This window comes from Cnephaeus nilssonii (genome assembly GCF_951640355.1).
Source record: "Cnephaeus nilssonii genome assembly, chromosome: 4".
Classification (NCBI taxonomy): Eukaryota; Metazoa; Chordata; class Mammalia; order Chiroptera; family Vespertilionidae; genus Cnephaeus; species Cnephaeus nilssonii.
In genome coordinates this window covers 13,538,669-13,562,051 of record NC_137075.1, presented here as the reverse complement: position 1 = coordinate 13,562,051, position 23,383 = coordinate 13,538,669, and the positions used below count along the sequence as shown (strand labels likewise).

General features: G+C 41.1%; 1 pseudogene across 1 annotated transcript; it reads left to right on the top strand.

Annotated features, from left to right (window-relative positions):
- The first annotated feature begins 612 nt into the window (after positions 1 to 612).
- Positions 613 to 17,888, top strand: LOC307098874 (lysozyme-like protein 1; annotated as a pseudogene). The gene is made up of 3 exons: positions 613 to 761; positions 16,966 to 17,044; positions 17,819 to 17,888. The product of its transcript is annotated as a lysozyme-like protein 1 (transcript).
- The last annotated feature ends 5,495 nt before the right edge of the window (positions 17,889 to 23,383 follow it).

Sequence of the window (23,383 nt, the reverse complement as noted above, 5' to 3'; positions counted from 1 at the left end):
AATCAATGCTTCTCTCTCTCTCTCTCTCTCTCTCTCCGTCTTCCTTCCTCTCTCTCTAAAATCAATGAAAACATATTTTAAAATATTTTCAAGGCCTGGATTTTCTCCCTTCCTATTCTCTTTCTACCCTTGATCTCTCCCTCGAGATGTCAAAGGCCCCATCTACATACGCTTTAGTTTATTTCTTCCCAGCTTTTCCATACTCTTCCCCACCAGGGATGGCCACTAGGTGCTCACATGTTCTCACCAGCTGCTCCTCTCTGGGACTCCTCTGCTTTTCCCCAGTTCCTCATGTCCCAACTTCTGGAGTCCTGTACTTATGACACTAGCAAGAGAAAGGGAAAGCAATGCCACCTTTGTTGGCATTGTGGGGGTGAACCTGTCTTAGTCTAGTCCAAACTTGGCCACTGACTAGGTGTGGAGTTCAGGTGTGCTATACCTGCCCATCATATGCCCCATGATTGTGCTACCTGCCCTGACCCTCCCCACAATTTGTTGGGAGCAGAACATTGTTGTAGCATATATAAAGGAACTCGCCTCTAAGAACAGGGTTAGAGGAAACAATGCATTTCTTTTTCCAGCATTTCTAACTTTTCCCCTCTAGGGATCAGCATGGCATACTATGACAGCCACTACAACACCATGGCTTAGGATGTCCTAGGGTGGAAGCATTGACTATGGCATTTTTCACAGAGACAGTTACACATGGTACAGACATGCAAAGATACAAGAGAAGAACTACTGTCATGTTGCCTGTTCAGGTACAGTTTTAATTTGCATTCTCAGAAACAAAGACACAATGGCTGCTAATGGAATATCCACTCATTTTCTGCTTTAAAATTTGAAGTTCAGATGTGCAGGTAGGTTTATACTAGTCAATAAATTATTCAACAGTTCCTCAAGGTGAAACTGATCCTGTGGCTTAATTGTCCAAAAAAGTGGGACAGACAAGTGACCTTACTACCTTTCATGCATAGAGATATTAAATATCTTCAATAAGAAGGAGAAAGTTGTTTGCCAATTAATTTTTATAAGTGATTCACTCAAATGATGCTGTTTATGCCTCTTTGTACAGAATGAGACAAATAAATATACTTTACATAACATTTCTTAAACAGTAGAAATGAAGCTAGAATTTACTTCCAAATATTCTACTTTATGATTTAAGAAATATAGGCACGCACAGAATTAAGGATAGCAAAGTGCATCAGACCCGAAATCTGGCATTAGGGAAGTTACATGCAGCACTATAAAAAGGTGTGAATTGAGTGCTGTGGGTTTCAGAGGAAAGAGATGTTATTAAGAAAATTATGGAAAGTTTTCTAGACACTGGTATTTGATCTAAGATTTGGAAGATACATAAGATTTGGATATTCAGACAGAGAAGAGTCATTCCAGATAAGGGAAACAACAAAAGCAAAGAGGTGCATATGTGGATGTGTGGGCATAAATAGGGAGATGTGAGATACTTGTCCTATCTGAAAAAGGGGGTCATGAAAACAAATAACAGGACATGTGGCTGGAAAGGTTGATTACTATCTGAGCAGAAAGAACCTTGGAAACTAGGCTAAGGAGCATGTATTGATTTCTGCCTGCAATAGGAAATCAATAGCGGTTAGTTTATAAATCACTGATCCAGAAAGATTAATCTGCAAGAAGAGTGTGAGACAAGAAGGTACCATTAAAGTGCCACTGCCATTGTTGCAGTGAGAGATTAAAACACCTGACAATGGCCATGGATGGGGGCATGGAGAAGGAACTGATACAAGAGATATTCAATAGCAGAAGGACAGAGCTCAGTAAATTATTATCTTTTCTGCACCCCCTCTAGAATGAAAGCTAAGGAGTGTAAGAGTTTTATCTGGTTTGATCATTGATGTATTCTCAATGCCTAGAATGGTGCCTGGTCATTGCTGGAGCTCAATAAATATGCATTAAATAAATGAAGGGAGGGAATTGGGAGCAAGGGTGAAAACAAAGAATCATAAAAGATTCTATGGCAAATTCTTTAGGAGCAGGAAATAAACTTTTACATTTTCTTTGACACATACAAAATGATCCATACATACGTTTGAATGTATAAATGATTGAACATGTTAACTTATCTAGTAAATTGCTCTTAGTTCTACATTAATATAGAATGCTCACTACCTCCAGAGGTAGATCACCCAATCATTTATCAGCCCTTATAGTTTTCTTCCAATAATCCTAGTTTTTTCCTTCTGGATTTATTCAAAACAAATTTTCTCTCTTTAATACACAAAAACTTATTAAATATTTGAAAATGATTAATAGATATCTCTTAGCTTTAATTTCATATATTCTGAACTAAAATATTCATTATCTTCACCTTCCTGCAGGTATGAATTTTAAACCCCTCCCTATCCTGGTCAATCTCATTAGCATTCCCTCAGAGTTTGCCAGTGGAGTCTTTCTGTTAAATATGGCGATTGAACATGGGTATTACCTCCCATAGTAGGTCCCATAACAGCCACCCAGAACATTCATTCTCTAATCCTGGAACCTGTGAAGATGTTATTTTATATCGCCAAAGGGGATTTGCAAATGTGACTAAAGGTACTGACCTTGAGAGGGAGAGGTTATCCTAGGTTATCTGGGTGAGCCCAATCTAAAGTCAACTTCTTAAAAAATGGAGAATTTTTTTTTTCAGATCTGGTTAGAAAGATTCAATGACAACGGAAGGAAGAGGAGAGATTCAAAATATGAGGTACTTGCCCTGGTCACTGTGGCTCAATTGGTTGAGCATTGACTGGTGCACTGAAGTGTATCTGGTTCAATTCCCAATTGGGGCACAAACCCAGATTGTAGGATTGATCCTGGTTAGGGTATATCAATATTTATCTCTCCCTCCCTCTACCTCTCCTTCCTTATTTTTTCTAAAAATTATATATATATATATATATATATATAGTACTCAACCTACCATTGATGGCTTGTTAAGATGGAAAAAGGGTACCTCAACAATCAAGAAGAATGAAGTTAGAGGGATTGCAATACCAGATATCAAGTTATACTACAAAGCCACTGTAATCAAAACAGTCTGGTACTGGCACAAGAACAGACATATACACTGAATGGCCAGATTATTATGATCTCTGAATGAATAATAATCTGGCCACTCAGTATATATCCTATATAATAAAAGGCTAATATGCAAATTGTCCCCTCGACCAGGAGTTTGACCAGCAGGCAGGCCGGCCAACCACCCATGTTCCCTCCCCCTGGCCAGGCTGGCCGGACCCCACCCATGCACGAATTCATGCACTGGGCCTCTAATATATATCTATATCTATATCTATATCTATATCTATATCTATATCTATATCTATATCTATATCTATGCATGCACTGAGTGGCCAGATTATTATGCATTCAGAGATCATAATAATCAGTGTATATCAATGGAACAGAACAGAGACCCCAGAAATCCACCCAAGACATTATGCTCAATTAATATTTGACAAAGGAGGAAGAGCCCACAGTGTAGTTAAGACAGTCTCGTCAATAAATGATGTTGGGAAAATTGGACATGAAACCATAAAAATCCTAGAAGAAACCATAGGCAGGAAGAAATCTCAGATGTCTCTTGTAGCAATATGTTTGTGGATACATCTCCTAGGGCAAAGGAAACTAAGGAAAAATAAACAAATGGGACTACATCAAAATAAAAAGCTTCTGCACAGCAAAAGAAACCATAAACAAAACAACAAGAAAGCCCACTGCATGGGAGAACATATTTGCCTGTGACATATCTGATAAAGTATTAATATCCAAAATATATAAGGAAGTCATACAACTTAAGAAAAGGAAGACAAACAATACAATTTAAAAATGAGCAAAGGACCTAAATAGACGCTTGTCCAAAATGGACATACAGATAGCCAAGAGATATACGAAAAAATGCTCAATGTCACTGATCATCAGAGAGATGCAAATTAAAATGACAATGAGGTATCACCTCAGACCTGTCAGAATGGCTACCATCAACAAAGCAACAAATCACAAGTGCTGGGGAGGATGTGGAGAAAAGAGAACCCTGGTGGGAATGCAGATTGGTGAAGCCATTATGAAAAACAGTATGGTGTTTCCTCAAAAAATTAAAAATGGAACTTCCATTTGACCCAGTGATCCCACTTCTAGAAATATATCCTAAAAAAAACCAAAACACCAATCAGAAAGAATGTATGCACCCCTATATTCATAGCAGCACAATTTACAATAGCTAAGATTTGGAAACAGCCTAAGGGCCTATCAGCAGATGAGTGGATTAGAAAACTGTGGTACATCTACACAATGGAATACTACATTGCTGTAAAAAAAGAAGGAATTCTTATCATTTGCAACAGTATGGATGAACCTAGAGAATATTATGCTAAGCAAAATAAGCAGTCAGTCAGAGAAAGAAAAGTATCATATAATCTCATTCAGATGTGGAGTCTAATGAACAAAATAAATTATTGAACAAAATAGATCCAGAGACATGGAAGCGTGAAACAGACTGTCGAATCTCAGAGGAAAGGTGGGGGTGGGTTGGTGGGTGGGAAGTGATCAACCAAAGAATTTGTATGCATATAGGGCACAGACTATAGGGTGGTGGAGGCCTGGAGAGGGTGGTGGGGGATTTTTCTCAATGGGAGAAAAAGGGGGCATATGTAATACTTTCAACAATAAAGACTGAAAATAAAATAAAAAGATGGAAAAAGGGGGCCATAAGTCACAGAGTTCAGGGGGCCTATAGAAGCTAGAAATGACCCTTACCTGACATCCACCAAGGAAGCAGGGACTTCAGTCCTACAACCACAAGGAAATGAATTCTGCCAAAACCCAAATAAGCTAAATAAATACATTTACACTAATAAAAGAGTAAGATACAAATTGACCATACCTTCGCGACACCCAACAGCCAATCAGGAGTGAGTATGCAAATTAACCCAACAAAGATTGTGGATTAATTTGCATACACAGGCACCCAGCAGCCAGGGGTGGGGTGGGACACTTGTGTCGTCGCCATGGCGACGATGCAAGCATTCCGCATTGCCCCAGCCACTCTGGGCCTCTGGGCAGCATGGCAAGGTGGAAAGGCGGCTCTGGGCCTGAGCAAAAAGGCAGTTCCGGCTGGAGAGAAGGCGGTGCTGGCAGCAAGGGGAAGGAAGGCTCATTCTTGCACGAATCTTCATGCATCGGGCCTCTACTACATTAATAAATAAATAAATAAATAAATAAATAAAAGAATCCTTCTCTAGAACATCCAGAAAGGAAAACAAAAAGCCTTGCCTGGTACATACACATTGAGAACTGTGCCTTCTTGATGTATTGAATCTTTTATCATTAGAGTCAATGTCCCTTCCTAACTTTGGTAATATTTCTTATCCCAAATCTACTTTGTCTGACAGTAATATAGCCGTTCAACTTTCTTTGCATGATGTATTTCTTTTCTTTTTTTTTTAATATATATTTTATTGATTTTTTACAGAGAGGAAGGGAGAGGGATAGAGAGTTAGAAACATCGATGAGAGAGAAACATCGATCAGCTGCCTCTTGCACACCCCCTACTGGGAGTGTGCCCACAACCAAGGTACATGCCCTTGACCGGAATCAAACCTGGGACCCTTCAGTTGGCAGGCCGATGTTCTATCCACTGAGCCAAACTGGGTAGGGCATGCATGATGTATTTCTTTTCATTCTTTTATTTTTAACCTATCTGTATATTTCTATCTAAACTGAGTTTTTTTATAGACAGCATGTAGTTAGGTGTTGCTTTTATGTCTAGGACAACAAGCTCTGCTTTTCAATAGGAATGTTTAGACCAGGGTCAGCAAACTTTGTCTTAAAGGGCTCCATAGTAAATGTGTTAGCCTTTGTGGAACATATACTGTCTCTATTGAAACTATTCAACTTTCCACATAGTACAAAAGCAGTCATAGATAATATATAAATTAATGGGCATGGCTATGTTCCAATAAACTTTCTTTACCAAAACAGAGGGCCATAGTTTGCTGAACTTTGGTTTAGACCATTTATATTTAATGTAATTGCTGATATGGTTACTTTAAACTCTACCATGTTGTTATTTGTCTTCTATTTGTGCCATCTATTCTTGGTTCAGTTTTCCTGCTTTCTTTTGGATTAATTGAATATTTTCCAATACTCTCTTTTATTTCCTCCATTGGCTATTAGCCACAATTCTGTTGTGTTTTTAGTGGTGACTCTAGGGTTTGCAATATTCATCATTATCTTATCAGATTCTATTTTCAAATAACATTACACTACTTCACATATGATAGGTGAATTTTATAACAGTATGCTTCTATTTTCCCCATACTATCTTCTGTGTTATGTTGTCATGCATTTACTTCAACATGTTATACACTTCCCAAATGCATTTTTATTTTGACTTTAAACAATTATTTCTTAAATAAAATTTTTAATGAAAGAAAAGGTCTTTATATTTATCATTTCTATCATGCTTCCTTTCTTTGATGGAATCATTTGGGTAGACAGTTAAGTGATATCATTTTCCTTCAGCATAAAGAACTTCCTTCAACATTTTTGTAGTAAGTTTGGTTTATCTAAAAATGTTTGTTTTATTTTCTTCTTTGAGGAAACTCCATCAAAAAACTATTAGACTTAATAAATGAATTTGGCAATGTAGCAGGATACAAAATTAACACCCAGAAATCTATGGCCTTTTTATACACCAACTAGAGGCCCGGTGCACAAAATTCGTGCACGGGGTGGGCGGGGAGGGTAATCTCAGCCCAGCCTGCACCTTCTCCAATCCGGGACATCCCTCTCACAATCTGGAACTGCTGGCTCCTAACTGCTCACCTGCCTGCCTGCCTGGTTGTCCCTAACTTCCCCCCTGGACAGCCTGATCACCCCTAACTGCCTCTTCCTGCTGGCCTGGTTGCCCACAATTGGACCTCTCACTGGCCTGGTCATCCCCAACTGTTCCCCCACCCCCTGCCGACCTGGTCGCCCCCAACTGCCCCCCTGTCAGCCTGGTCGCTCCACATAACTGCTATTCAGTTGTTTGGTTGTCCCTCAATAACCCCCTTGCTGGCCTGGTCGCCCCACGCAGCCTACTGTTAGATCGTCCATCTGGTTGTTCCAGTCATGACAGCCCCTGGATTTTTATATATTAGGATAATGAACTCACAGAAAGAGAAACTAAAAAGAACAACCCCATTTACCATTGCACCAAAAAAATTAAGATATCTAAGAATAAACTTAACTAAGGAAATAAAAGACCTGTACTTGGAAAACTACAAGACATTGAAAAAAGTGATAGAGGAAGACATAAACAAATGGAAGAATATACCCTGTTCATGGATTGGTAAAATCAACATCACTGAAATGTCCATACTATCCAAAGCAATCTATAGATTCAATGCAATCCCCATTAAGATACCAATGGACTATTTAACAGACCTAGAACAACCTCTTCAAAAATTCATATGGAATAAAAGAAGACACCAAATATCTACAGCAATCTTGAGAAAGAAGAACAAAGTAGGAGGGTTCTCAATATCAGATATCAAGCTGTATTACAAAGCCACTGTTCTCAAAACTGCCTGGTACTGGCACAAGAACAGACATAGAGACCAATGGAACAGAACAGAGAACCCAGAAATCAGCCCAAGCCATTATGCTCAGTTAAAAGCATAGTATATTTTACAAAGGAGGCAAGAGTGTACAATGGAGATAAGATAGTCTCTTCAATAAATGGTGTTGGTAAAATTGGACAGATATGTGCAAAAAAATGAAACTAGACCACCAACTTACACCATACACAAAAATAAACTCAAAATGGATAAAGAACTTAAACATAAGATGGGGAACCATAAACATCTTAGAAGAATCCACAGGCAGCAAAATATTAGACATATGTCATAGCAACATCTTTACCAATACAGTTCCTAGGGGAGTGGAAACTAAGGAGAAAATAAACAAATGGGATTACATCAAAATAAAAGCTCTGCAAAGCAAAAGAAACCATCAACAAGACAACAAGAAAGCCCACTGCATGGGAGAACATATTTGCCAATGTTATCTCCAATAAGGGTTTAATCTACAAAATTTACAGGGAACTCATACAACTTAACACAAGGAAGATAAACAAGTTAATCAAAAAATGGGCAAAGGACCTAAATAGACACTTTTCGAAAGAGGACATATATAAGGCCAAAATACATATGAAAACATGCTCAAAGTTACTAATCATCTGAGAGATACAAGTCAAAACGACCATGAAATACCATCTCACACCTGTCAGAATGGCTATCATCAACAAATCAACAAACAACAAGTGCTGGCAAGGATGTGGAGAAAAAGGAACTCTCATGCACTGCTGGCGGGAATGCAGACCGGTGCAGCCTCTGTGGATTGCTTTGGGTAGTATGGACATTTTAATGATATTAATTCTTCCAATTCATGAATATGGTATATGCTTCCACTTGTTTGCATCTTCCTCTATTTCTTTCTTCAATGTCTTATAATTTTCTGAGTATAGGTTTTTTTGTCTCCTTGGTTAAGTTTATTCCTAGGTACAAAATGCACAAGGTCACTAATCATCAGGGAGATGAAAATTAAAACTACAATGAGGTATCACCTCACACCTGTCAGAATGGCTATTATCAATCAATAAATAAATAAACAACAAGTGCTGGTGAAGATGTGGCAAAAAGGGAACCCTTTTGGTTCACTATTGGTGAGAATGCAAGACTAGTGCAGCCTCTGTGGAAAACAATAGTGCTTCCTCAAATAATTAAAAGTGGAACTGCCTTTTGACCCAGTGATTCCACTTCTGGTATACATCCTAAGAATCCTGAAACACGAATTAGAAAGATATATGCACTCCTATGTACATAGCAGCATTTGTTAAAATAACCAAGATCTGGAAACAGCCCAAGTGCCCATCAGTAGATGAGTGGATAAAAAGGCGTAGTACATTTACACAAGGGAATATTGCATGGCTATAAAAAAAGAAGGATCTCTTCCCCATTGTGATAGCATGGATGGACCTGGAAATTAATATGCTAATCAAAATAAGCCAGTCCGAGAAAGACAAATACCATATGATCTCACTAATATGTGGAATCCAATGAACAAAATAAGCTAATGAATAAAATCAAATTTGAGGCATGGATGCATGGAACAGACAAATGTCAGTGGGGAGGCAAGATAGGGGGACTGGATAAAAGAAGGTGAAGGGATTAAAGAATATATATACATAGCCCATGGACCCAGATAGTAGTGTAGGTAGGGCCAAGGGGGGTTAGGAGGCGGTTGGCAAAGGGGAGAAAAATGGAGGACATCTGCAATAGTGTCAACAATAAAAATTTTAAATAAAAAAAAGACTCAGTAGAATTATTTTTTTCAATTACGTACATTATTTTTATTTTTTTAAATACATATTTTATTGCTTTTTTACAGAGAGGAAGGGAGAGGGATAGAAAGTTAGAAATATCGATGAGAGAGAAACATCAATCAGCTGCCTCCTGCACACCCTCTATTGGGGATGTGCCTGCAACCAAGGTACATGCCCTTGATCGGAATCGAACCTGGGACTCTTCAGTCTGTAGGCTGATGCTCTATCCAGTGAGCCAAACCGGTCAGGGCAATTACATACATTATTATATCAGCTTCACATGTACAACATAATGCTTAGACATTTATATAACTTACAAAGTGATCCCCCATAAACCTAGTACCCATCTGACATCACACTTAGTAATTACAATATTGCTGACTATATTTCCTAGGCTGCACTTTACATCTCTATGACTGTTGTGTAATATCTGAAAATTATGTTCTCAGACAGTTTGCCTAGTTTTCTAGTTGTTTATAGTGGGAGAGAAAATCTGCTATCCCATCATGGCTATGCTTGACTTTACATGCAGTTTAATCCTATATAATAAAAGCGTAATATGCAAATCGACCAAACGGCGGAACGACCAGTCAGTGGGGGACAGGGCTGGTGAGAAGGTGGTGCCAGGTCAGCCAAGGCATGTGCCAGCGGGTAGAGGGAGGGAACGGGAAACGGTGATGGGGGGGGCGGCTTACAGCGGCAGTGGAAGGGTGATGGGGGGAGCCAGCACCGTCCCCTGATCAGCCCATCTGGTTGCCTCCCGCAGAGGGAGGCCAGGCAGTGGCAGCAGCGGGGTATGGGGGCAGCACCATCCCCTGATAGCCCCGACGGTGGCAGCATAGCGGCAGGGTGGTGGGGGTGGTGCCATCCCCTGATCACCAGTCCAGTCACCTCCTGCAGAGGGAGGCCAGACTGCAGCTTAAGACATCCCCTGAGGACTCCCGGACTGTGAGAGGGTGCAGGCTGGGCTGAGGGACGCTCCCCAGTGCACAAATTTTTGTGCACTGGGCCTCTCGTATAATAATAATTTAATATTGTTCAATTTAGTTCCAATGAAGAAAGTCTGGGGCAAATGTATATCAGCCAGACAATCTTAGATTCTAGAAATTAAAATGTTGAATGGTTTGTGTTAAGAGGTGAAGAAAGATTCATATCTGTTATCTATATAATAAAAGGCCAATGGCCATAACGACCAAAACAACCAAACAAACGGTCACCAGGAAGTGCATGGAGCACCTCTTGGTGCCTCCCCCGCAGCCCACAGGCTCCTATCACAGCAAGGCTGGTGCCTGGCGGGTGGGCGGAGTGGCAGGTGGGTGAATGGGGCTAATCGGGTGCAGTAAGAGAGACAGGGCCTGATCTGCAGCTGCTGCGGAGGCTGCAGATCAAGCCCAGAGATAGGTCTGGAGTGAGAGACAGCTGTCAGCGGGGCCATTCTGGATTTTTTAGAAGAGCCAATGGCTGCCCAGGAGGCAGAGCTTTTGACACTGACTGGCATAGAAACTGACCATTCAGAACCAAATCTGGGTCAACTGTGAGGAGCCAATGGTTGCCTAGGAGGTGGAGCTTTTGATGCTGACAGGCATAGAGACCAACCAATCAGAACCAAATCTGGGTGAACTGCCAGGAGCCAATGGCTGCCTAGGAGGCGGAGCTTTTGATGCTGACTGGTATAGAAACCGACCAATCAGAACCTAATCTGGGTGAACTGCGAAGGCAGAACCTAAGGTGGGGGCTGAGGAGGGGTTTTAAGGGCAACAGCTGTTTGGTGTAAAGTGTAAAAAAGCGGTTCAATTTTTTAATGACCGGTTTGGCAGTATAGTGCTTATGGCTGGCTAGCAGTCCAGATACAGGGGTTATGTATTTTTGTCTGCCAAAAGCATCTCCTCCTGCTGAAAAAGGCTTCCCCCCCATTTAAGCAATCCTATCCTATATAATCTATCTATACTAATAAAAGGGTAATATGCTAATTAGACCGGGTCAACCGGCCATCATCCAGACATCTGACTTCCTTCTGGACAAAGCCATGGTGGTGGGGGCCGAGGCAGAGGTAGTTAGGGGCATGATCAGGTTGGCAGGGAGTTAGGGGCGATCAGGCCAGCAGGGGAGGGCAGTTGGGGGCAATCAGGCCAGCAGGGGAGGGCAATTGGGGGCGAGATCAGGCTGGCAGGGAGGGCAGTTGGAGGTGACCAGGCTGGCAGGGAAGGGCAGTTGGGGGGACCAGCCTGGCAGGGGAGGGCCATTGGAGGTGACCAGGTTGGCAGGGGAGAGCAGTAGGGGGCGTGACCAGGCTGGCAGGGGAGGGAACTTGAGGGCATTAGGCAGGTAGGCAGGTGAGTGGTTAGGAGCCAGTGGTCCTGGATTGCGAAAGGGATGCCCACCTGCCCGCAGGGATCGGGCCTAATCTGGCAGTCAGACATCCCCTGAGGGGTCACAGATTGGAGAGGGTGCAGGCCGGGCTGAGGGACACACACCCACACCCCCCATGCACGAATTTCATGCACCAGGCCTCTAGTCTCATTATAAAGAGTATAGGGTTTTTTAGGGGGAAAGCTTTAAAATAGAAAACAAAATGTTGCTTTTATATCATAATTACCTCCCACCCCCTCACCCCCCAGTGACTGGCCTCCCTCAGCCTCAGGCCAGAAAGTCTTTAATTATAGACAATGTCATTCTGTCCCATGTATTACAGAAGGGATATTTGTTATGGGAACCTGAAAATAATTTAGCATTAGGTTATGTTTACAAGGTACATGACATTTTATATATGTACTGTATACAAGCACCTCATGTCCATCTTCGAAGCTATAGAATCTCCTCACTTCCTTAGCAACTTGAATTCTTAAAATTCCTGCCGACCTTCTCCAAACTATTTGGACAGAATATTTGTTATATATACACACATATAAGTCTTTATTTTCCTCCAACATCATAGACTTCTTTAAAATAAGAGTTGTGTAAAAAAGAAAAAAAAAAGAAGAAAAAGATGATTATTGCCTCTTGTATCTAATCTAGTCAATTTATTTTAATTTCTGTTTCTCATCAGCCTGGTATCTGACTTGCCTTTGTCACTTCAGAGAGGGGAAAGATATGTAAACTGTGGGCATGGTAGTGATATTTGAGTTGGGATGCAGGCGAGAGACAGACTTAAAGCAGAACTAACCACTGAAAATAGTAGTTCTGTTTGTACAGATTGTTGTTATTTTCTGATGTTGGATGTGGGAGAATAAACTATTCAATTGAATAATGCTTTGCCATTCAACATAATAATCTTTTCCTTATTCATGTTTGACGGAACAGAATTGTCTACTTAAAGTAAATTGAGCAGAAGCAATCCTTGGCCTGGATCCATACAAATACTTGCTTTCTTAACTCATTCCTGCCCCTCTGCTGCCCCTCTGTGGCCACTTCATTGTGTTTTCACATCTCAGCCCTGCCTGGAGTTCTTTACGGTCCAGCCCCCACCACCCTTAACATATTACCTTAAGCAAATTCCAAGTTGTGTCCAACTGGCATCTCAAGTGCTCAGCCAAATGCTGTAACAAAACAAAAGGCTGACAAACAACTTACCTGGGCTCCCCAACCTGGGCCTATGGAACCTAGTCCTCCCAAACAAGGTCACACAACATCTCCAGCCAAGCACACTGCCTTAACCTGAGTACTAGCCTTGCTCTTTGTGGCTATGCCTGGGGTGTGCTCCAATCCTGGCCTAATAAAATACTGTTTGCTTCTTCTCCACTTGAGGCCCCACTGAACCCACTTCTCCGAGGAAATGGGCCCCAATTACTTCCAAACACAAACCACAGTATCTCAGCACTTAGCAAGCACACAGAATAAGTGTTTCTAAGTAATGTGGACATGTGTCAGGTACCAGACACTTAAGTTTAGATAGTCTCATAATAAATAAATAAAATTACTTTAAGATTATTAAAGCATTTGTATTTTATTATCAACTTCATAGCATACAATGTTCCATAAGTGGAAGCTTTGCTTAAGTAGCTCTATTGGAAGGAAATAGCTGAAGATGATAGATTTTAAGCCCTACGTTTGAGTGCAGACTGATTCGTGGGTGTGTGACCTCAGTTTATAGGGATAATAATGGTGCCATCCATATGGTTGTTTTGAAGACTCAGGGAGAAGATGCATGAAGAGACTTACTGTGTGCCTGACATACAGTAAGTTTTATAAAGATTAGCTATTGGTAATAGCTATTATTATTTTAAATACTTATCTCTCTAGAAACAAGGCAAAAACTTTTATAACCTAACAAATGTTTATTTTTCACTGTATACCAAATGCTAGTGAATTTGCATATATTGCCTCAATTTGTTATCATTTATAGATCATATTTTTGTTAATTTTCTCATTAGCAGATTTTGTTTTAAATAAAAAATAAGCCACATTAAGAATGAATTTGCTTAAAAGAAATCTATCACTATCTTTATCTTAGCTAAGCCTATCTGAGAAAGCTACATAATTAGTAACTAAGTCAGCATACTCAAAGGAAAATTTCATTTTCAACTGAGTTAAAAAAATAATCTGGTATTATAATACTCCATTGAAGCACAACATATAAGCCTATAGTATTCTCTTTGGTTATTTTTTCTCATAATAGAAATAATATATCTCTATTTTAAAAGGTTTAAAAATATATACAATGATGATTTACAAGCATTGGTGATCACATGATTAAGAGCTAATTTTTCCTTAAATATTGGTGAGTTTCTGAGGTTTGTTTTTCCTCTATACCAATTCCATCATCTAGAACTTTCTGAGATGACGGAAATGTTATCTATATGCATTATCTAATACAAGAATTCCAAGCCACAATAAAGGTGCTATAAAGCATCAGAAATGTACTGAAAGCAACTGAGGAACTGAAGATTTTAATTATTTAGATTTAAATAGTCACATGTAGCTAATGGCTACCATATTGGACAGTATAGTTTTAAACAGAAATGTTTACAATATTGGTAACTAAAATTTGTATTGGAAGTATTTCCAATATTATTAAATAAATAGATGCCCAGTGCATGGATTCGTGCACGGGTGGGGTCCCTCAGCCTGGCTTGCGCCCTCTCACAATCCAGGACCCCTCGGGGGAATGTAGCAGTGCCAAAACAGCAGGCGGCCCAGGAGGAGCCCCATCTGGGGCTCTGCTGCTGCTCATCCCAGCCCTGCTGCTCCTGCCGCCACTGCTCAGTAGCACTGCTGTGGAGGCAGGAGAGGTTCCCGCTGCCACAGCTGAGCTCGCCAGCAGTGAGCCTGGCTTCTGGCTGAGTGGTGCTCCCACTGTGGGAGCATACTGACCACCAGGGGGCAGCTTTTGCATTAGGCGTCTGCCCCCTGGTGGTCAGTGTGCGTCATAGTGACTGGTTGACCAGTCATTCCGGCCGTTCCGGTTGTTCCTTTCGCTCAGTCGTAATGGTCACTTAGGCTTTTATATATATAAATATAAAGTATGATTTAAATGGATCCTTATTGCATGATATGGAGGAATTATTTGTGTGACTATCCATAATTATGAGGCAACTAGAGGCCTGGTGCACAAAATCGTGCATAGGTAGGGTCCCTAGGCCTGGCTGGCGCTCAGGACTGATCTGTGGGGAAATTGGAGAGGCAATTGGAGGGCCCCTGCTGGCACCCGCCTTGGCCATCCTGACACCACCCACTTGCTGGCCCCACCCCTGGCCGCCACTGCCAGTTGCCTCCCTCTGTGGGGCAACTGGCAGGGCGATTAGGGTCCCCCGCTGGCACCTGCCTTGGCTGGCCTGGGGCCTATGTGCTGGGGGCAGCTTCTGCATTGAGCATCTGCCCTCTGGTGGTCATTGTGCATCATAGTGGCCAGTCGTTCTGCCATTTGGTGGATTTGCATATTAGGCTTTTATTCTATAGGATTGTATTTTTTCTCTTTGGAAATAAATTTTCTCTTGCAAATAAAACAACAGTCAACCAATTTGTAAATAAATTTTTGTCTGGATTCATGATTATTTCCTTGGGAGAGGTACAGAAAGAGAAACCAATGAGTGAAAGGATAAGAACTACTTTAGGGCTCTGGAACTGATTTCCTCAAAAAATGAACCCACTATACTCCCAGCAGCAAAAACTCAAGTGCCTATCTCATTCACCTTTGTAAACATCAAGCATTATTCAATTCTTTAAAAATTTTTAAATTAATAAATAGAAATTATATCAAATAGTGTGGGTTTTTATGTCTTTGATTGGTGGTTGCGGTGGGTGTGGAGGTGGAATGCTTATGAAGAGATGATGGCGTCAGCTGCATTTATGTGTTTGTAGATAGTCTACCTGGCATTTCCTTCAGGGTCTGATTTAGTTCCCTCTGGGGCAGCCCACACCAAGTGACTGAGTGAGGCAGGGGTATAAACCTGGCCATTTGGGCTGATGTGGGCAACTCTGATGGGCAATATGTACGACCGAGCTCCTGGCATTATTATCTGAGGCTTTGAATGGCCTGTATCAGAGGTGGACATTTCCATCTGCCCAATCCCACTTCAGCCCCATTGCTTTCATATGTGTGGATCCCTGATAAATACCATGTACCCCAAACCCATCTTAGGGTCTGCTACTGGAGAACTCAATCTGCAGAAGAAGTAATATTGGACTTATATGTTTATTTGCTTTTTTTGTCATGTTGTATTGAGAAGGACTTTGATGCCACTTATGGGCAAGCAGAAAAGAATGCTGATATTAATAAATTTTCAATTGAAATAATTATTATGTCTGAAAGCCACAGAAAAATAATAAAGGCAAAGATTTGACATAAACCTTAAAATGTCTGCATATAAAAACACCTTGGATATATTTTAATGCCCAAACTGGAAAGTTACAATAGACAAAGTTTTATACTTAACATATCAAGAGATCTTATATGTCAAACTAGAGGCCCGGTGCATGAAATTCGTGCACTCGGGGGGATCCCTCAGCCTGGCCTGTGCCCTCTCACAGTCCGGGAGCCCTCGGGGGATGTCCAACTGATGGCTTAGGCCCGCTCCCTGCGTAAGCTGGCAGTCAGATATCCTTAGTGCTGCCGCAGAGGCGGGAGAGGCTCCTACCACCGCCGCTGCGCTCGCCAGCATGAGCCTGGCTTCTGGAGTACTAACCACCAGGAGGCAGCTCGTGTATTGAGCATCTGCCTTCTGGTGGTCAGTGTGCATCACAGCAACCAGTTGTTCTGCCGTTCAGTCAATTTGCATATTAGCCTTTTATTATATAGGATTATTATATAGGATTAACCTTAGTAGAGAAAACATTGTACCATCCTATCTAGTTTATTTCTTTAGGACATAAGAACCATTCTGCTATTGTGTCTTCTCTAAACATATTTTGTAAACCCCACTAGGACTGATCTATTCCTCTGAAACTTTAAGAAATCCAAGATATGGAAGATCTGGAAACAAAGGAATTCTTTGATTTGTGAAGAAGCTCACAAAAAATAAGAATATGGCTCAAAGTTCTTCCAAATCTCCTATTCCAAAAATGCAGTGAGAAAAGTGAAGAAAACCTCAAATAACAAAGTCTTAGCTAATCATATACCTCCTCTCTCTCTCTTACAGCCTTGCTCACTGAAGACCTGACAGATGCGATTATCTGTGCCAAGGAAATTGTTAAAGAGACAGAACGGATGAATTATTGGTAAGAAGCTTCCTTTGGGAGACTGACGCTGACATGGGCAAAACCTGCACTGTGTCAATTCATCATGGCTGCAGCAGATGTTGACAAACTCGTCCCTGCAGAGTGGTCCAACAGTGGTGTTAATGTGACTTGTCTATACCCTTCTCCATCAGTGTGGGTATGCAGTGAATAGAGAGGAAAGCATTCATATGGGGAGGAGAGATGGTACTGGGTTATGATAAATTGCAATGGCTTTTCACATTCCAAACAATGGAAAGAGTAAAATCAGTATACCAAAGGAAAAATGCTTGAGTTTTTTTCTAAATTTGAATAAGATTTGGAGGGCTACAGCAGCATTTTCTGGGGAGAGAGAACAGCAACAGTGAGAAGAAAATGATCATGTTCGTTTCATGGTAAGTGGGCAAGACAGCTCCCCAGTACTGTGCATGGAACAGTGTTAGTGGTGCTCACCATCATCTTGCATAGAGAACACAGCTAATCAGATCACCCTCTTGGGGAACCCAATTTTTCAAAGATGTGGGTGTTTAACTAAAGGACCCATCTTTATAAAAATTGTTTCCTTGTTACTGAGGCAAATAATGACTGGGAGAAAACTGGAGAGGACAAAGTCTTAAAGACAAGACAAAAGGATAAAGTCCTTGGATCTCAGAATCAAATGAAACTAAGTCCTGGACACTGTGACTTATTTGCATTAATTATATGTAGTTTTTGAACCTAAGAATATTTGCATTGTCAGGCTTATTTCTGTTGTTTCTGCTTCCCTCTTCACCTTAGGCAAGGCTGGAAGGAACACTGTGAGGGCAGGGGCCTGTCTGAGTGAGAAAAAAGCTGTGAGGTTTCATGAGCTGGAACTGGACCAAGGGTACTGTGCAATGACTCCCTAGAGTTTGTAATGAACATCAAGATGCTCCTGTCATCTTGTCCCCTTTCTCCCAATATTCCTTCTCAGAGTTGGAGAAGGAATACTAAGCTACATTTTTAAGGAAATAACTATTGCCATTTAAATGTCTTGACTTTACCCTCACACTTTCAATGATATCATAAAAGCACAATGTTAAGACATGAAAAGTCACCTGCAAAATGTTCTAGCCCCAGATAGAACAAACTTCTCTTTACTGAAAGGTTCCCATGGCTCTGGAGTGTCAGCTCATTTAAAAATAAGTTTGCTGGCCTGTGTCCTGGAGCATACAGTCATTCTTCTCTTGGGCCATCTGACACGCGCTCCTTCCTCAGTTTAGCATTGTCAGAGAGAATGATTCTGTTTCCTCTGGACAGTCCTGATGGACATTCTAATGGGATCAAATAGATGCAGTTGCAGCTCTTACTTTCAATGGTCAGAGAGTTCTCCATGTATTGCAACATCCATTTAAATTAATCTATCAAATTTAAAAACCACACTTACATCCTCAAGAAAAAATTCTTTCCAAGCTTAGACCTGCAGATTTTATTAGTTTGGTCAGGAGACTGACCTGGCTAGCTAAAAGATGTTCTAATAATGGAACAAGTGGACTGGAGATCTCAGATCCCAAAGAGACATTCCCAGCATTCTCTGCTCTATGCAAGATGGCCCCTCTACTGGCCCCACGCAGAATAACTATGCTCTAGCTGAGCTTTCTCTTGTCCATTCTCTGTCCTGCTGGGGCAGATGCAGTTGAAGTGGCCTTGTGTAACTTTAGGTTAAAGTAGTGTGTTCAGGTTGAATGCAATCTGACCTCAAGATGTACCAAATTAAGGTTTGTTGGAGAGATGTTATGCCTACAAATAAATTTTCCACATAGAAGAAAGTCCCCACTGATCAGACTAACGGGCTTTGTGATAGAACCTAAATAACCTGTGAATACTCTGTTGTTGGCAACTGCCTGCATTTCACTGTTGGCTCATTTTGATTCCACTGGCTTCACTTGAAGGCACGGACTTTAAAAAATCTGAACTGCTACTTGCCAAAAGAATATAAACATTTCATATATGTCTAAACAAACATAATCCTGTGACAATTTAATAGGCACTGCAAACCATGGGGAAAAAGCTTTTGAAACTCATGTAGGATTTGAAAAATGAGTCTATAACATGGCTGAAGGAAATTTGGAAAATGAGGAATTTATTAAAGTACAACAAATCAATAATCTGTACTTACAGAAGTCCATAAATATGCATTTTCATTATTATTGTCCTATTTTTCATTTGACCTGTAGTCCCAATTCTTAGCCAAACTTCCTGCTTCAGATGGTATCAGATGGGTGCAAGATATATGGGGATGACCACTTAGTAAATTGTATAATGTCTAATCACTGGAATATACATCTGAAACTACTATAATATTGTCAACTTTAATTGAAAATTTTAAATGATTTAAAATAAAACAAAAACCAATTCCAAAAAGGAGTACTTTGAAATTCAAGGTGAAAGGAACTTGGCTGGCCCTACAATTTGATTGATCTATCTTTTTGCAAAACTCATAAAATTTCTAAACATGCAATCCTACTCATGCTTTCTCTCCTCAAATGTTGTATTGAGTTAGTATTTCCATAAATAATAATTAGGATAAAAATGCATTTTCCCAGATAATTTACCACAATTAATACCATCAGAAATTCAAGAGGAAAATCTTACTCTGATTTCTGATTTATCTTTATTTAACCAAAATATATTAAAATAACAACTAAGGTTTATATTCCCTTTTTGTTCCTAAGTCATTGGAAATAGATTTTCAGTTATCCTTACAAACACATTAGCAACCACTTACCAAATACACTGTGCAGACAGTTGGATATTAGGATGTAAAGATCTGTTTATGTGGGTACATTCTTCCTTTGGGGACTCAGCTCAGCCTGACTCTGAGGACCTTCTCCTCCAGCTTCTCAGCCTGGTCCCTGTTATTCCTCAACACTTTCCGTCAGGTCCACCATTTTTCTTGATGCCTCCTGAATCCAATAAACTATTTCCCCTTGGGTGTCTTTGCTTCTAGTATTCCCAAATTTTGGAGATTGTGCCACTTCCCTATAGCCTACTCAAGCCCTACTGAGCCCACATGAAGGCTCTCTGCTCCTACAGCCTCCTCTCTTTTCTCTATGGTCTTTCCTAATGGCTGGGTGGGTCCTACGTAATGAGGTCATCGGGGGTTGGTGATCTCACCTGGTCTGTAACCTCCTTGAGGCCTGGCCATGTCTTTTACTTCTCTGTCTTCCACAATCCCTTTTGCAATGCTAAGCACATAATAGTTGACATTTACAAATACTTGATATTGGTTTTTTATGCTATTGAATACATATGAGATCATAGAAAGAATACTATTAAGATGTCACATTTAGAATATTATTTTCAAATCAGGTTCACATACAATATTTCAAGTGCTCCTCATAAGCAGCTTGGGACGTTATGTAACACTAGAGGCCCGGTGCATGAAATTCATGCATGGGTAGGGTCCCTAGGCCTGGCTGGCGATCAGGGCCAATGAGGGCCTTCTGGCCAGGGCATTCCTTCATTCTGCGCCACCCCCTGGTGGTCAGCGCATGTCATGGTGAGCAATTGGTCTCCCGTTTAACTCTTGTAGGGCAATTTGCATATTAGGCATATAGTATATATACATACTAGAGGCCTGGTGCACAAAATTCGTGTTCTGAGGGGGGGGGGGTGTCCCTCAGCCCAGCCTGCACCCTCTCCAATCTGGGACCCCTCTCACAATCCGGGACTGCTGACTCCTAACCGCTCGCCTGCTTGGCTGTCTGATCACCCCCTAACTGCTCCCCTGCCAGCCTGATTGATGCCTAACTGCTCCCCTGCTGGCCCGATTACCCCCAACTGCCCTCCCTGCCGGCCTGGTTGCCTCCAACTGCCCTCCCCTGAAGGCCTGGTCCCCCCCCAACTGCCCTCCCCTGCCGGCCATCTTGTGGTGGCCATCTGTGACAACATGGGGGAAGCCATCTTGTGACAACATGGGGGTGGCTATCTTGTGATGATGCGAGGGCGAGACACCATCTAGGCTTTTATTAGTATAGATAGATAATCATCTTATGCAGAAGACACTGAGAGACAGAAAGGGTGACTCTCCCAAGACCCACAGTGCCACAGTGGGAAGTCAGAGGAACCTTGCCCCCACCCCAATAGGAATCTTCAATACTCTCAAAGAACAGTGCCCTGGTTCCTTTAGGGAGAGGAGGTGCTGGAGCTCTTTCTCATCTGTGTTCTTCACCTACTTCCTTGAGCACCTGAGATATAACACAAACTCTAGCTGGTTTCTGAAAGATCTAGGAAAAAAGGGTAGAAAATACTTTCACCGAAATTTTAATCTCTTCAAGGTGAATTAAAAGAAATGAAGAGTCCTTTAGGAGACCTAGAAATATTTCCTCTGTTCTCCCAAAATGTATGGGACATGCTCTAGATTTTTAAAACTGCAAACTTTTTCCCACAGAAAAATTTACAGTTTTTAACTTAAAAATTTTTAAATGTGAAAATTATTTCTTCCAACTTAGACCAAATGGTCATTAGAGGCCCATTCTTTCTGAGTTATTCTCCAGGGTTTTCAGGTCTCACATCTCCTCTGCAGCGCCCCAGACTGAGGGAGTGCTATGGATGCCAGCGTCATTCAGGGCAGCCATTGCAGGGAGCTTCAAGCTGCCAGCAGTTCTGTAGGTGCCATGATGTCAGGGGATGGAAAGTCACACAATCAGCTTGCAAAGGAGCTGTTGCCTGGGAGAGCTTAGGATCCAGGGGGAACCCTAACAGGAGCAGAAGCAGTTGGGCCACACAGGCTTCCTTTGGGGATCTAGGCAGCTGCACAGCACTGTGGCTGGGATAGGTGACTGCCTCTGCTCCTCAGTTACCTTCTCTCTCACATCCGGTTAGTTCCACGGTGCAGGAGAATGGGGAAGAGTCACCAACTGTTCTAAATTGCAGATAGGGCAAGCACATCTGCTTAAGGTGATCCTTCTGTAAGAGCATAAAGGCAGGGAACAGAAGGTCAGACGCTAATAAGCACAGTCTCGCAGGAGAGGGAAAAGGAGGAAAAAGACAAAGAATATATTTTCTTACATGAGGCCACGACTCGAACAATTTTTGCCACCAGGGCCTCCTTACTGATGTGCAACCCAAATAAAACACTGCGTACTGAGCAGTGGCATTTTCCTTTCCTTTGTTTTCATAACCTTATCAGTGGGGCTCTGATTATAATAAAAATACATATTCATTATGGAACATATGGAAAACACTTTTCAAAACTATAAAAAAAGAGTATTCTCAGCACTCAACAATAACTGCTCCTTTTATTTTTTCATCCAGTCTTTTCTGTTTTGTATAAAGTTGGTATTATAATTTTAATTTTATAACCTGCTCTTTTCACTTAGTGTGCTATGAGATTTCCCCAAATTAATATTTTTAAAAACACTATACATAAGAACAGCATAATAGTTAACTATACTCTCCCATAATTCACTTCTTCTTTTCCCTATTATTGCATTTTTGGGATAACCAGTAGCATTTTAAAACCTGGAACTCTAAGCTAATATTTCTAAAGGGTGCTTTTTTTCTTATTCTCCTCCAAACTTTACCAGAAGCCCTAAATCATTGATTTTCATGGGGCCCATCTTTCCATGAACTCCTTCCCTGTTTTAGAGATGACTTGAACTCAGACAAGAAATATGCTATTGGGCCACATTTTGTAAACAATTAGGATATATTATCTGCCATTTGGTGTGACATTGAAGGAAAATATTTAAAGTTGGTCCTGTCCTGAAATTGTCATACCATGTGGTTACTATGCTGTAAAGTGGGAATAACATTATCTGCCATACCCAGTTGTGGTAAGGAGTAGCATCAATATCCAAAGCACATGGCACAAATCTGGTTTAAACATTGGTCACTATCATTCTATTTCCACATTTTCTTTCTCCAGTATGTTTAACGTGATTTCTAACAGGTACTGCAGACACTTCAATAGGACGAACTACATTTTATGTGAAATGATCACATTTTCAAAAAAAGAAAGGGGAAGATCTTGTCTGAAAGAAACTGCGAATGAAACTGTGACTAAGTTTGTTTTACTAGGTGCCTGCTGCTGAGATTTCCAAGCTACGGGGTAAAAAGTTAAAGCAGTCTGGAGACTAGCCCCCTCCCACCCTCCCACCCCCCAACTCCCCCTTCGTGCTTGCTACCATGCCCCCACTGGCAATATAATTCTTGGTGAGGAAGAAAAAATAAATCTGCAGTTGCCTTGAAAAGCATTCATGCAAAATAAAGGCCAGATTCATAAGTAATCTGACTTCTGCATCGCTTTCTAAAACAGTATCCTGTTACTAGCTAAAGCAAACAGAGCGGTTTCAACCAGGGAACTGACAGGCGGTGCAG